The 17,203-nt window shown below is 34.5% G+C and overlaps 1 protein-coding gene across 1 annotated transcript in view; it reads left to right on the top strand.

Moving 5' to 3' along the window:
• The window catches only part of unc-13 (protein unc13 homolog), a 1,156,644-nt gene that overhangs the window by 1,125,416 nt on the left and 14,025 nt on the right, over positions 1–17,203 (top strand). The window lies entirely within an intron of this gene.

Below are 17,203 nucleotides of genomic sequence, written 5' to 3' on the forward strand. Positions count from 1 at the left end.
TTATATGAACACATTGCATTGCACATAATTTGAATCTGGCTATTTTAAATTCTAAAGATATTTTCTTTGTTGCTAAAATTGAAACAATAGTGAAAATGATATATCTTTTACTAGAATTCATCATAAAAATGGAAAGCGTAGCAGCCAAGCATACAAACAAAAATCCTAAAGTTCAGGTATGAGCATTCTTTAAGATGGTTGTCTAATACAGTGGCACACTGTCTGCACTTGTCAACATTTACTATGCAGTGACAGTGCATTTAGAGGAAATAGCCATGGAAAAGAGAATGATACTGCAACATCAAAAACCTTCTTAAAGAAAAAAGAAGACATACAAAAAAGAAGATGTTTGCAGAGACCTATTCCAATATTGAACAAAAAAATTTTATAGCTCAAGGAATAATGTATTTAAAGCTATCTCGAATTTAACTGGTCTGAAGAGTTGGAGGATTTTGGGAAAAGAAGAAATTAAAAGTGGAGTAAATATTATTAAGACAGACCTCCAGGGAGTCAGAGACTCATTGAGGGGAGACCACACACACACACACACACACCAGCTATCATACTTATTCTTGAATTCATTATCACTGCTTTGAAGAGTTGGAGGATTTTGGGAAAAGAAGAAATTAAATGTGGGGTAAATATTATTAAGACAGACCTCCAGGGAGTCAGAGACTCATTGAGGGAGGCCACATACTACACACACACACACACACCAGTTATCATACTTATTTTTGAATTCATTCATACTGCTTGCACTCACAACATCCAATGGCAGTCCATTCCAATCACGCTCCACCCTCTGAGAGAAAAAATCTAGGCCCCCCCCCCCATTTCTTAGCAGCCTTCATTCTCAGCTTCCAATGATGCCCTCTTGTCCTTTCCCCACCCTCCATAAATTCCATCAATTGAAATCCTGTATGACCTTTTCAGAAGTCTGTAAGTCTCAATCATATCACCCTCTTTCTCCTGTCTGCAGTCTACAAATTCTCAATCGTCTTCATAATCAGTATTCCACAATCCTGATATAATTTTAAACACTCTCCTTTGTACTCTCTCCATTATATCAGAATCACACTGGAAACTAGGAGGCCAGACCTGTGCACAATGAGGTCTTATCAAGGCCTTGTAAAGAGGCAAAATGACATCCTTATGTTTACATGTGAACATTCATTTCAGCATTGCTATTATCTTTTGAGTTGTATTTGCAATCTCTTTGCCACATGTCCCCTGAACTTCAACTTCCTATCTACTAACACTCCAAGATCCCTAGCCTCATCAGCTTTTTCTAACATAATCCCACCAATATAATACGACATTGGATATCTAATCATGTCAAAGTGAATAACTTTACATTTACTGACATTGAACTGACACCCATTTTCCCATGCCCATAATTCCAGCCTATTCAAATCATTCTGTAAGTACTGATATTGGTAGCATTCCTAATTACTCTACCTATTTTTGCATCATCAGCAAATATCTGAATGTCATTTGTCAAATTCTTCCCAATAACATTAATGTACGGATTGAATAACAGTAACCCCACTTGTTACCTTAAATCTTGCATACTCACATCTCCCATATACCACTTTTTGATATCTGTCAGTCAGCCATCCTCTTATCTATGCTAATATTCTATAACCCAAACCCATTTTCTCCAATTTATGCAAGAGTCTATCATGTTGTATTCTCTCAAAGGCCTTAGCAAAATCCAAAAGTATCATAGTAAATCCATTCCCCTTGTCTAGTTCCATGGTAATATTGTTATAGAATGTGAGCAAGTTGCTAAAACATGACATTCCCTTAGTAAACAACCCATGTTGTTCATTGCAAAGTAGAGATTCACTGTCAACCCATTTCTGAATGCAAGCCCTAACCAATTTTTCCAAAATCTTCACCACTACTCCTGAGATACTAATTGGTCAATAGTATGGTAATCTATCGACCAATTATCTATCGTCGATTTGTACCACCCTTGTGCAGTGAAATTACCATACATTCCTGCGGAATCTTCCCCATTCTGAGACTCGTATTAAACAGCCTGGTCAAAGGAATAACCAGTTCAGCTGAACACACTTTTAGCACACGTGCTAATATCCCATCAGTTCCTATTGTTGAATTCTTATTGAATTTGTGCAACAGCTCAAATTCTCAAATTTGTGTCAAATAGCTCAAGATTGATATCTTTTAATAAAATGGGCACTCATTAGCTGAACAACCTCTTCTGCATCTGTAACTCTCATGCCATCTGGATTTAAGAGTTATCCTTTCATATTCATTCTTTCTTTTACTTGCAGCATATCGATAGAATTCTTGTGGGTTGTCTGGTCACTCTGCATGCAGAGCCAGTTTCTTTTCATACTCAGACTTTACTTTCCGTACAACAACTTGTGTTTTCCGTACAATCAGCATTCTAGCCTTCTGCTTATAACGTTTGTAACTGACGTCATCCTTATGCACACGATATTCCTATCACATCGTCCTTTTCTTATGAATCTCTTGTTTAATAATATTACACATCCATTTGACTCCTACGCTATTTATTCTTCAAACTTTCAGGACACATGAGTTCAAAGTTGTGGGGAAGCATTTAAACATACAAAATTTTTATGGAAGAACAATGATAGAACAGCCTTCAGTTTCTCTCACAACTGCTTAAAGTTGTAGCATTATATCAGCATGTAAACGAAGTTTTAGTCAAATGAATCTAATTAAAGGAAATTTGAAGTCAGCAATTAATCGTCCATCCTGATGATTTATTGATGATACATATCTAACAATACATATCTACATATAATATATATATATCTAACAATAGTGCCGGCCTGCTTGGCTGAGTGGTTAGCGTATCCGCTCCCTCAGCCAAAAGGCTGTGGGTTCGAATCCCACCATGGGCATGGATGTTTGTGATTGTCTGTGAAAATACTAGTGGTGGTGGGCAGTAGATGGCATTGGTGTAGATGATGATTGTAGCTGTGGTTTGTTGTAGATGTTGAATTGAGTGGTGGAGACAGAGCTGTAGAGTAGGTGCCCTCCCTTGATGAGTCTTTGGACTCCCCGGAGGTATCATGTAATAATAATAATAATAATAATATGATGATGATGAATGGCCTCACTCTGTGCAGGATATTATTCAAGAAAAGATTCACTGAAAGATATGAAGCCTGTATATAAATTAACAGCAAGTGTTAGTAGCATACATTTTAAATCCACATCAAAAGGAAAGATATTTGTGTATAATGTGTAGTAAGAATTAAAAAATATATAACTTTATTTAGTCATCATACCATTTAGTTTTTTAAAACATCACTTATATTTATATAAAGTTGATCCAATACCTTGGGTGGGTGAAATTTTTTTGTGGCTATTAGATTTAAGTTGTATTTCTTGAGCCCTGGGTTAAGGTGTTGGAAAGAGAAAAGATCCTTGATTGGATTAATAAAGCAGAATTCTCTATGAGGACAGTATGACACTGTAAGGGAAGTTTGTGTTTTAGCATTTTACTTATGTATTACAACAGGATGATGGATGTATTGGACAATATAGTGATTGGCAGACTGTTACATGACTACAGCTAGGAAGGCAAATGCAATTGCTGGATAATAGATTAGATAGTTGAGCAGGAGATCGAATGTCTGATAGGTATGAACAAGCTGGACATTGGGAGGTATCTAACAAAATGAAGTTACACTAATGGTGCACCACATAGATCTGTTTTTTTAGCACCCTTATTGTTTAGCCAATACATTAATGATATTGAGAGAAGCTTAAAATGGGATGTGCACTTATATGCACATAATACAGATGCAAAGAGAGCTATGAGGAGTGAAAGTGAGGATTCATGATCACTCTTGAAGGGAGTGTCTCTGTAGGCAATTTGCCATGGATTAGATAATGTATATTCAGTTGGCAAGATGCATTGAAAGAGATGGAGGGGATAAGAGATCTTTGGAAGTTAGACAAGCACCTGGAATATAGGAGCTATGTTGCTAGAATTAAGAAGACAACAGCAGATTATGTCAATGATGAAAATACATTAATATCTAGAAATAAAGAGGTTATATTATATTTCTCATTAGTTTTCCATTCTAATTAGCCTTAATCATGGCACATTTGGACTACTGCACTCATATTTGGTCATCTGGCTGTTGAGTAGATGAGATTTTAGAAAGGGTCCACAGAAGAGAGAGAGAGACTGAGGTAATGTGAAATCTCTGATATGTTTGGTATGAGGACAGATTATAGGAATGCCATCTGCAGATCCTAGTGGAAAGAAAGAGGAATGATATGATTCAGATAATCATTCCTCTGATTAATGTTAATGCAGAAGAGATTTTTTGAGTGGTGGTGGTGGTAGACAGTACATCCTGAAGGTGTGAATAAGGAAATGAAGAGCAAGTTTTTTTATTCCATTTACTCAATGCTCAGAGAATGCTGAGTAAGTTGCATGTGTTGTCTGAGAACGCAGCGCAAAAATAGCAAAGGAGTTTAAGATAATTGAACAAGCATCGGTTTATTATTAACATCTGATCTCCATGGAGTAAAAGGACTCATCGCAACAAAAGGTCCATACTCTCTCATTCAAAAAAGATCATCAATCCATACTTTAAATTCATCACACTTTCAGGCAATGCATTTCACTCATCTCCAGGCAAAGCACCTGCTTCTCACTCCCCTGTTCACACTTTCTTTATACAGTTTCCAGGGGTGTTCTTGTTCTACTTTTGCCTACCTCTACTGTATGAAAAATCTTCTCCACATTAATCTGGTAATAACTGCTCACCAACTTATGTCTCAATCATATCCCTCTTCTTCTATTTACAAGGCTCTGCAATTTGTATTCCCTCAATCTCTCCTCCTATCTGACATTCTATACACCTTCTCTGGACCCTCTCCAATACATCCTCATCCCATGAAAACCTGCTAACCAAATCTGCACACAATAGTCTGTATGTGGCCTGATCAAAACCTTATACAGGGTGTCCCAAAATTCACGCAAGATTTAAATCTAGCACCATTTTTGCGCTAAAGTGTTGCCAACGAGAAAAAAAAAAGACAGTGTGACAGCTGACAGTTCAGAGTTATTAAAAATAGAGCGTTACACGAAAGAACAAAGCATTTCCATTGTTGAGTAATATTTTAAAAATAATGAAGGTTTAGCAGCTACAGTTCACAATTTTCGTACAAAATATGGTCGGAATAATGATTTAACTTCATCAACTGTGAAAAGATTAATTAAAAAATTCAAGGAAACTGCATCAATTAGTGATCTTATACACTCTGACCGTCCTTCAACAAGTCGTTCAACAGAAAACATCGAAACAGTTCGTGAGAGTGTTGCTGAGAGTCCAGGAACATGAATTCGGCACTGTAGTCTTGAATTGGGCATTTCGAGACGCTCTCTATAGCGTATTCTCACGAAAGATTTGCATCTTTATGCTTACAAAGTTCAATTGACTCAAGAACTGAAGCCTACTGACCACACACAGCGAAGAGAGTTCGTTGAATGGATTATGGAACAACAAGTAGATGCTTATTTTTTGAACAAAATCATCTTCAGCGATGAGGCTCATTTTCATCTTGATGGCTTCATTAATCGACAAAATTGTTGCATTTGGGGTTCAGAAAATCCACGAGTGATTGTTGAGAAACAAATGCATCCACAACATGTCACTGTTTGGTGCGGATTTTGGGCTGGAGGCATCATCGGTCCATTCTTCTTCGAAAATGTGGCTGGTAAGGCAATAACAGTTAATGGTGCTCGCTATCGCGACATGATAATCCAGTTTTTTGTGCCTAAATTGCAGGATATGGATGTGGACGACGTGTGGTTTCAACAAGACGGTGCCACATGCCATACAGCCCGAGAAACAATTCAATTACTGCATGAGTCATTTCCTGGTCGTGTAATTTCCCGTTTTGGTGATCAGAATTGGCCACCCAGATCATGTGACTTAATGCCGTTGGACTTTTGTCTTTGGGGTTTTTTGAAGTCTGAGGTTTATGCCAACAAGCCCACGACCACCCACACCTTGAAGGAGGAAATTGAGCGCTGTATCAACGAAATTCAGCCACATTTATGCAAAACGGTCATGGAAAATTTCAACAAAAGTTCATATGTGTCAGCAAAGCCGTGGAGGCTATTTACCCGATATGCTATTCCATGTATAACCCTATACTGTATACTTTATGAATCAATAAGAAATTACAATTTTTAATTAAAAACCTGTGTTTTCTATCAAAATTACTTCTTGCGTGAATTTTGGGACACCCTGTATAAGGGAACCATAATCTCTTTGCTTCTGCATATCAATGTCCTTCTCATTATTGCCATAATCTGATGAAATGTTCTTACAATTTTAGCAATATGACTCCTAAACTTCAAATCTCTGACCATCATCACTCCCAGATCTCTCATTTCTTCCACCTCTTTCACAATTTCTACATTATTTGTTATACTCTGCATCCCACTCTTGCCTACCAAATTTCAAGACCTTCCACTTTGTAATATTAAACTGATAGTTCCACTCATTCTCCCACTCACATAGTCTATTGAGATCCTCCTGCAAGGCTACATTTGCTCAACTTCTCATAGGTCTTCCCAACCTTACATCATCAGCAAACAGCTGCACATCTCCAAATCAGCCAGTCCCAGTATCATTAACATACAGGTTAAATGATAATGGCCCCTAAACAGATCTCTGTGGCATTCCACTAGTGACTTTCCTCTTTTGGGGTACCACTCCTAAGTGCACAACCTGCTAATATCTGTCTGATAGCCAATCAGCTATCCAGCTCACTAGTCTTTGAAATTTTTTTCACTTGGTTATACTATTAAATAAAGATACCAAACAATTATACTCTTAGTTTCATCCTCTATCCAAGTGTAAGCAAACAAAGTTTGTGCATGAAGTAATTTCATGACTGGCTCCTTGTATATAGAGTCTAATCAGAGCGTGCTAGGGTCTTTGCCGCCCGCATGCAATTTCTATCTAAGCGCCACTGTAATGATCCAGGAGTGTGTGGTTCTTTTATGATAATAAAAATTTTAATTATTTGAAATTTCTTAAATAAATATTGACAGAACCGCCACACGTTGGTTCGCTAAATGTAACAAACCGGGGGTGTTGACTAGGCAGGATAATCGTTAAAAAACCCGAATATTCAAAAAATCTTAAAAGTTAAAGCAAATTTTGATAAAGACACTTCACTCTAATCATTTAATATAATGATATAGGGATTATAGCCTTCTCACCGACCCGAATCGCTAACAAAGTTAAAATTTATTTTAACTAAAGTTTAAAAAATTCTTGCATTTTACAAGTTACTAAATTCTTAGTAACTTGTAAAAATTTTTTAATAATTTTTATAAGTGGAACTATCTTTTAGGAAAATAAAAGAAACTCAAGATAGATGAGAAAATAAGAAAAGAATTCAGAAATAATTAGAACATTTAATATAAGTATTCAAAAAATAACATCTTTACAGAATAACGAAATTAAATTACATAAATATACTTGAAATTTTTTAATTAAAATTTTAAGGTTTTTGATTTCATATTCACAAAATTAGAAATAACGATCTTAACGTCTAATTCCTCACATATATCATTTTCAGTAGCTATTAGCGCCAAACTAACAAGCCTTTTTTGTGACATACTTGTTCTTAAGTAGCTTTTAATCAATTTTCAACTTGGAAAAGGAACGTTCACCACTCGCTACACTAACAGTTAAGGTTAATAGTATTCTTAAAGCAATTGAAAAGTTAGGGAAAGAAGTTATTGAACACAATCAAATTAAGAATATCAAAAGGGCTTTTGAACATTTAAATTATCCTTCCAAAAAATATCCCAGAAAGCACATAACTCGTCATATAGTTCTATTGCATTAATGTCTGTATTGTCGCCGTCCTTCAAGAGAATCTCTAAATCGTCACAATTTCTTCGTAAATCTTCATTATTAATTTGTAGTAATCTATACAAGAAATTGAAATTATCATAATATGTTTTTAGTTGTTCAAAATGTTCTATTAACGAACACATTGCAACATCTAGAAGTGTATAAAACACATTCACTCTAAATTTATCTTATGGCGATTGTGGCTTTTCGTCATAATGCTCATAGTCCAATTGTCATGTCTTTCATCGTCGAACTTCCGTACCAGTTTGAAATTCTTATTCTCCATCCACCTCTTCACTCTGTTCTTTTGCCGTTTTTAGAACTTCTTTAAAATTTGTATCTGATCGATACTCTTGTAAGAATATTTTTAAGTTTTCGATAGATTCTAAAGCAAGTGTAATGTTCATATTTTTGTCTTGAAGCATTTTACTCACAGGGTTTATTGTTAAGTAAATCATGCCAAGTTATAAGAGAGCAAATAAATTTGTAGTCCTTTATTTAGCACATAATGTTTATGCTTCATGCTGAGTTTATTAAAATTTTCATTATTTAAAATTTCAAAAAGTGCATCATAAATTTCTCCTAACTGATATCGTATAGGGCAGATTGCATTAATTTTACTTTCCCATCGCGTTTCTGATGGCTGTTTCAATGTTAAATTTTTTACGAACTTTAAAAGGATTGTTCAACGTTTGTAAGAGAATGAAAAGAAATTGTATATTTCTTGAATAATTGCAAAGAAACTAATTATATCTGCATTCACTTTGGCTGCATCGTTAATGATTAAATTTAGAGTATGAGCAGCACACGGCACGTAAAAAGCTCGAGGATTTTTGTTCAAAAGCAAATTTTGGATCCCATATTTTTTCCTTTTCATATTTGTCCAATTGTCGTACCGTTGACCTCGCATGTCTTCAATGGGAATGTTTCATTTTTCCAGTTGTTCCATTATTGTTGCACATAAACTACGTCCTGTGGAATCTGATATATCTGCAAAACCTAAAACGTTTTCTCTGATCTTGACAATTCCATTGTCACAGGAAACAAAGTGAATAATAATGGTAATTTGTTCTGTTTTACTTGCATCAGGTGTGCAGTCTAAAATTATGGAATAATATTTAGATTTTCGAATTTGTAATAAAATTGTATCCCTGATCGCGTTACTTACAGTTTCCAATATTTCATTTTGACTGTCTTTACTCAAATAGCGTGTACCCTATTGTTTCGTTGTAGGGCACTTTCAACATGATTTTCCATAACGGAATCAAACATAGCAAACAGTTCGACTAATTTTAAAAAATTGCCGTTATTCCTTTCATATAATTTATCAGATGATCCGCAAAAAGCTAAATTTCGACTATCAAGGAATTTTATAATTTCAATCAAGCGTTCTAAAACACTCGACCGTTGTTTCTTTTCCATTTCATACATGCTTTGAGTTTGGAAATCAATAGCAATTTTTATCAAGTTCCTTACATTTTAAGAAATTTTTCATGTGAGTTAAACTAGTCTCATGTCTATGTAAAGTTGTTTCCATTTCATACATGCTTTGAGTTTGGAAATCAATAGCAATTTTTTTTTTTTTTTAATTTTTATCAAGTTCCTTACATTTTAAGAAATTTTTCATGTGAGTTAAACTAGTCTCATGTCTATGTAAAGTTGTACTTACATTTCTCCAATCGTTACCTTCTACAAGACTCAGTAGGTGATTCAGTTGATTCTGTAGGTGTGACAAGTTTGCAACAAAAGCAAAAAACAGAATTTAAAGTTTCGGAATAAATGAGCCATGTTCTTGGCAAGAGCTCCCATTTTCCATTTTTCTATTATAATATGTGTGGCCAAATTTACGACCATATGTATCTCTAGGATATACTATATTTTTATTTTGAACAGGCCCCATTTCAATTAAAACAACTCGTAATTTTTCATCAATATTTCCCCATTCACCTGGATCTTCTAAATTTACAGACACTAACAATGTGTTAGTTTCGTGGTCAACTACAATTAAATCTTGTTGTAGTTGACTAAATCCTAACTATTTTTCACTTAAATCATGTTCAATTATCTTGCTCAATAATTGCAATAGTACTTTCATGCAAACTGGATGATGTGCACAGTTCTTCGACTCTGATTTCTGATATCGAGTTGGTTACAATCTGCATCACAATATTTTAACAAATATATTAAGAGCCGCAGTTTGTTTCTTAATATCTGCTTCTTTCGCAGCATGACACTTACGATTTTGTGCACCGAATAACTTTTTTTTAATTTTTGATTCATTTCTATTTTATACCCACAAGAAATTATTACACAACACGACACAGACGTGAAATAATAGTCCGCACTGCACTACTGTCAGTAGCCTACTGAGATGTGTACCATATGATTGGTTAACTAGCTACAAATGTTTTGTACAAAAATTTGTTTCTGCGCATGAAAACTGTTCACTGTTTCACTTTAGATAGATTGCAGTAGACACAACATTCTGCAGGCAAGCATTTAGCCTGCTCTAGCTGCAAAATTGTAAACAGCTGGCTGATCAAAGAGGCGGCAATATACTTTTTTTTTTGATTTTTATTCGGTGTATCCGGCCTTATTTATTTTAATATTGCTGATTCTAAGAATTTTTTGTTTTTATAATAAAAATTTTGTTTCTTAAAAATTAGCTTATGAACCGTTCCCTGGCGGCGGCGCCCCAATCGTAGCGCCGCCCGCCCCGAGTCTAATGACTTCATATCAATTGCCTTAGTATCCCATAATGCAAGGCACATATCCTTAAATACATGTATAATGCTATGTATTATGGGAAGGGCCACTACCCAGACCGATTTCGACCTTTATTGAGGTGAAACAGTAAAGGGGTGTTCATCATAGGTGTAGAGTAGTTAGTATAGGGGTGCAAGAGAGCCTAATAATATTAGGAGAAAGAAAAGACATAGATAGTATGAGTGATAAAGGCTTCAGTTGTTTTGTATCATCATATAGACAAATCAGTTTTCCTTTTTCACCAGTCTCATGCAGATGAACAACCAAAAAACCAATTGAAACTAAAGAGCAAAGATAACTGATGCCCAGGTGGTTAGCCATATCTGATTAACTGCCTTGAGTTGGCCATCTCTGCCTGGGATTGCTCTTCAGTCGTCCTGCAATTGACCATAAGACCACAATGAACTAAGAGAATGGAATCATTTAAAAAAAACCTCTCATAGTAAAAATTGACAGAATTTTATCTCCCCCTGGTGAATATTGCATAATGTGGGTGGTCTACACCACCTACCCAAAAACTTGATATCTCCTAGAATGCTTCTTTCTAAATACAAAAATCATCTAACTGAACAATAAAATTTCCACAATACAATATTATAAAGGCATTTGTATGTCACATTATTGTTTTTCAAATTCATGTTCTTCTTAACCTTCCATAAAATGTATTTTAATTCATTAATCATAAAAATCAAAATTCTCTTCCCATTGCTGACAGCTTGTAGGTTCTCACAGTACCCACCTATTCTGTTGTTATAAAAAAACGAACCTATTCTGTTGTAAGTAATGGAATGCTCAACACATTACATAATCTGTTCCAAATACACAGGGCCAAATGACAGGTGTAGAATGCATGTTCTACTGTTTCCAATTGGTAGCAGATTGGATCTCCGATGTTGAAGTACCTCCATTGGATGTATTGACCGGAAGGCAACTACATGCAATTCTCCAAGCAAGATCCCTCCTGTTAGGGTATCCTTGGAACTTCAGTAAGTTATAAAACAAAGTTTTGTTGTCAGTACCCAACTGTGAAAGTTCATGGCAAAAGAGGTTCTTTATACCAAATTTTTATTTTTTTAATGGAAATAATGTCAGTGTCAGAATATTGTAGCAATCTTAGAGTTAAATACAAAATGTTATAGTATTCAGGAACAATCTCAACTTTTGGAACTTTGTAATCATTATTCCAAGTAATTACTCCAAACAGGGGAAGTTGAAAACCCTTCATTAGCCTTTTTAAGCTTTATTGTTTAAATAGCAGAATTTTAAGACTAGAAGCCCAAAGCCTCCATGCATCTTTGATAGTTGAAGAAATTCCTTTTTAACTTTTTGGTATCAGCTGGACCAAAACAAATTGCACAGGCTTGCTATATAATTGCTTTTCTCCAGCTTCTGTAATGTCTGTAATATTTATTAGGTACAACTGAGCAGGGAAGATTATAGTTTTAAGCAGGGCCGGTGGATGCAGGCATTCAAGTGCCGCCGGGTTCATAAGTTCATTTTTAAGAAACAAAATTTTTATCATAAAAACAAAAAATGCTTAGAATGATCAATATTAAAATTAATAAGGCCAGATACACCGAATAAAAATTTTAAAATATTGTTGAAAGTTTATTTTTCACTTGGTTAGACTATAATAAATTTAGTTTAATCCTTTATCCAAGTGTGAGCAAACAAAGTTTGCGCCCGAAAGTATCTTTCCTTCCCTTAATGCATAACATTAGACATATCCACAAGGAGATGTGTTTTGCATTATGGGAGATACTGAATTAGGAGTGTTGGTAGCTTGCTCCACCTTTGCAAGGAGTTTCCCTGGTGTTGTACCACCTCACGTCAGACCTGAAAATACTTTCGGGCGCAAACGTTGTTTGCTCACACTTGGTTAAAGGATTAAACTAAATTTATTATAAAAAATTGTATATTGCCTCCTCTTTGATCCACCGGCTGTTTACAATTTTGCAGCAAGAGCAGGCCAAATGCTTGCCTGCAGAATGTTGTGTCTACTGCAGTCTATCTAAAGTGAAACAGTGAGCAGTTTTTATGTGCAGCAACGAATTTTCGTACAAAACATTTGTTGCTAGTTAACCAGTCATATTGTACGTCTCAGTAGGCTACTGACAGTAGCGCAGTGCTGACTATTATTTTGTCTCCGTGTCATGTTGTGTAATAATTTCTTGTGGGTATAAAATAGAAATGGAATCAAAAATTTAAAAAAAGTTATTCAGTGCACAAAATCGTAAGCGTCATGCTGCGAAAGAAGCAGATATTAAGAAACAAACTGCGGCTTTTAATAAATTTGTTAAAATATTAAAATATTGTGATGCAGATTGTAACCAACTCGATACATTTGCAACTATTGAACAAGATAATTGAACATGATTTAAGTGAAAAATAGTTAGGATTTAGCCAACTACAACAAGATTTAATTGTAGTTGACCACGAAACTAACACATTGTTAGTCTCTGTAAATTTAGAAGATCCAGGTGAATGGGGAAATATTGATGAAAAATTACGAGTTGTTTTAATTGAAATGGGGGCCTGTTCGAAAGAAAAATATAATATATCCCAGAGGTATGTACCTCTGGGATATATATTATCGTGCCAAGAACATGGCTCATTTATTCCAAAACTTTAAATTCTGTTTTTTGCTTTTGTTGAAAACGTTTCACACCTACTGAATCAAGTAGTCTTTTAGAAGGTCATAACGATTGCAGAAATGTAAGTACAACTTTACATAGACATGAGACTAATTTAACTCTCATGAAAAATTTCTTAAAATGGAAGGAACTTGATAAAAATTTAAAAAAGAACACTACTATTGATTGCCAGACTCAAAGCATGTATGAAATGGAAAAGAAACATTGGACGAGTGTTTTAGAATGCTTGATTGAAATTATAAAATTCCTTGGTAGCCAAAATTTAGCTTTTCGCAGATCATCTGCTATATTATATGAAAGAAATAATGGCAATTTTTTAAAATTAGTCGAACTGTTTGCAAAGTTTGATCCAGTTATGGAAAATCATGTTGAAAGGGCCCTACAACGAAACAATAGAGTACACTATTTGAGTAAAGACAGTCGAAATGAAATACTGGAAACTTTAAGTAACGCAATCAGGGATACAATTTTATTATCAATTCGAAAATCTAATATTATTCCATAATTTTAGACTGCACACCTGAAGTCAGTAAAACAGAACAAATGACCATTATTATTCACTTTGTTTCCTGTGACAATGGAATTGTCAAGATTAGGGAAAACTTTTTAGGTTTTGCAGATATATCAGATTCAAAGGATGTGGTTTATGTGCAACAATAATGGAACAACTGGAAAAATGAAACATTCCCATTGAAGACATGCGAGGTCAACGGTATGACAATTGGACAAATATGAAAAGGAAAAAATATGGGCTCCAAAATGTGCTTTCGAACAAAAATCCTTGAGCTTTTTACGTGCCATGTGCTGATCATACTCTAAATTTAATCATTAACGATGTAGCCAAAGTGAATGCAGATACAATTAGTTTTTTGCAATTATTCAAGAAATATACAATTTCTTTTCTTTCTCTTACAAACGTTGGGCAATCCTTTTAAAGTTCGTAAAAAAATTAACATTGAAACAGCCATCAGAAACGCGATGGGAAAAGAAAATTAATGCAAGCCGCCCTCTACGTTATCAGTTAGGAGAAATTTACGATGCACTTTTTGAAATATTAATTAAGAAACTCAGCATGAAGCACAAACATTATGTGCTAAAATATAGGAATGCAAATTTATTTGCATTCCTATATTTTATCGTATATATTATATTTTATCGTATATTTTATTCCTATATATTCTATCGAAAACTTAAAAATATTCTTCTTTAAGAATATTTGTATCTGGTACCTTTTAAGTATCGATCAGATACAAATTTTAAAGATGTTCTAAAAACGGCAAAAGAACTGAGTGAAGAGGTCGATGGATGGAGAACAAGAATTTAAAACTGGTTCGGAAGTTCGATGACAAAAGAAGATACAACAATTTGACCACGAGCGTCATGATGAAACGCGAGAATCTCCAGAAGATAAATTTAGAGTGAATGTGTTTTATACACTTCTAGATGTTGCAATGTGTTCGTTAATAGAATGTTTTGAATAATTAAAAACATATGATAATTTCAATTTCTTGTATAGATTACTAGAAATTAATAACGAAGTCGAAAGTTTATTTTTCACTTGGTTAGACTATAATAAATTTAGTTTAATCCTTTATCCAAGTGTAAGCAAACAACGTTTGTGCGTGAAAGTATCTTCAGGACTGGGGTAAGGTAGTACAACACCGGTCCATCTTTGCAACACTCGTTGCAAAGATGGACTAAGCTAACATCACTCCTATCTCAGTATCCCCCCATAATGGAAATCACATCTCCTTGTGGATATGTATAATGTTATGCATTAAGGGAAGGGCGACTACCCAGACTAGTTTCGACCTTTATTGAGTCTCTTCAGTGGGAGCCAGGCCCAGACATGGATATACCAGACAGAAGCAATAGCAAGGTCATCTCTACCTATAGAAGTTGCCAAAAGGTGTGCCAATTTTTTTATTAAATTACTCTGGACTCTGAGAAAGATGTTTAAAGTTTATTTTTCACATGGTTAGACTATAATAAATTTAGTTTAATCCTTTATCCAAACTAAATTTATTATAATAATGAAGATTTACGAAAAAATTGTGATGATTTAGAGATTCTCTTGAAGGATGGTGACAATAAAGACGTAAATGCAATAGAACTATATGACGAGTTATGTGCTTTCCGGGATATTTTTCAGAAGATTAATTTAAATATTCAAAACCCTTCGATATTCTTAATTTTATTGTGTCCAATAATTTATCTTTCCCTAACTTCTCAATTGCTTTAAGAATATTATTAACCTTACTTGTTAGTGTAGCGAGTGATGAACGTTCCTTTACCAAGTTGAAATTGATTAAAACCTACTTAAGAACAAGTGTGTCACAAAAAAGGCTTGTTAGTTTGGCATTAATAGCTATTGAAAATGATATGTGCAGAATCAGATGTTAAGACCATTATTTCTAATTTTTTGAATACTTATATTAAATGTTCTAATTATTTCTGAATTCTTTTCTTATTTTCTCATCTATCTTGAGTTTCTTTTATTTTCCTAAAAGATAGTTCCACTTATAAAAATTATTAAAAAATGTTTACAAATTACCACGAATTTAGTAACTTGTAAAATGCAAGAATTTTTTAAAATTTAGTTCAAATAAATTTTAACTTTAATTCAAATTTTAATTGTGTTAGTAATTTGGGTCGGTGAGAAGGCTATAATCCGTGTATCATTATATTCAACGATTAAAGTGAAGTGGCTTTATCAAAATTTGCTTTAACTTTTGAGAATTTTGTGAATATTATATTCGGGTTTTTAATGATTATACTGCCTAGTCAACACCCCCGGTTCGTTACATTTAGCGAGCCAACGTGTCTGTTCTGTCAAAATTTATTTTAAGAAATTTCAAATAATTAAAATTTTTATTATCGTAAAAGAACCACACACACCCGGATTGTTACAGGGGCGCTTAGATAGAAATTGCATGTGGGTGGCAAAGACCCTAGTGCCGGTTCTGGTTTTAAGTACCATGACTTTTGAAGAAAAGAAAAGTGGTCCAATTTTCCAGTCTTCTAAGGAATATTCTCATATATAAGTTCTTGAACTGGTAATATTGGATGAGTTGAGAAGGGAATTTCAAGATCCCACTTTCCGAAAACTTTTAATTTTGTCTTGTCTGTATTAGCAATTAATCCACTGAACTTGCTGAATTTTTTCCAAAACACTAAAAAAGATGTATATGGAATTATTATCTTCAAAGTGCCTACTACATCATCAGCATATGCTAATACCGTATTGGCCTTCATAGTTGAGGGAAACTGTTATACCTCACACAGCACATGTGAGGTATAATAGTTCCCCTTATTTTGCAGGAAGTTGACTTCCTGCAAAAAAGGTTCAAGAACCAATACAAAGAGTAATGGACTAAGAGGGCAACCTTTCTTGACTCCATTTTGAATTTTGACCGAGTCTAATAGGAATCCATTAACTAATGGGCTGGTAGTTGAATTGACATAGGCTCCTTTAATAATGGATAGCAGCTTTTTACCCACACCAGTTTGCTGGAAGATGTGGAATAGGTAGGGATGCCGGATATTTATCAAATGCTTGAGTAAGGTCTACTGATAGCACTGCCATTGGCTGCTTTTTCACATTAACTAGATGGAGTAGATCACAAGCCGAGCAGCAGATTAAATTCTGCTGCTCGGATTTGGAACTCCATACACCTGTGTGCTTTTAATTATGTATCTCATTCCTACTTTGAACCTGTTATTGATAATGTAGCAAAATATCGTGTAGCCATTATTAGATAGAGAAATAGGTCTGCAGCTGCCAATGATCTCTATTAGGTTTTGGAATGAGAACAGTATGGCTTGCTAAAAATTCACTTGATATGTGCCCTGATGAGAGAAAAGAATTAAACAGTATAACTA

Source organism: Typopeltis vanoorti, chromosome 3 (assembly GCF_054136105.1).
Source record: "Typopeltis vanoorti isolate ZY-2024b chromosome 3, IOZ_Tvanoo_1.0, whole genome shotgun sequence".
Classification (NCBI taxonomy): Eukaryota; Metazoa; Arthropoda; class Arachnida; order Uropygi; family Thelyphonidae; genus Typopeltis; species Typopeltis vanoorti.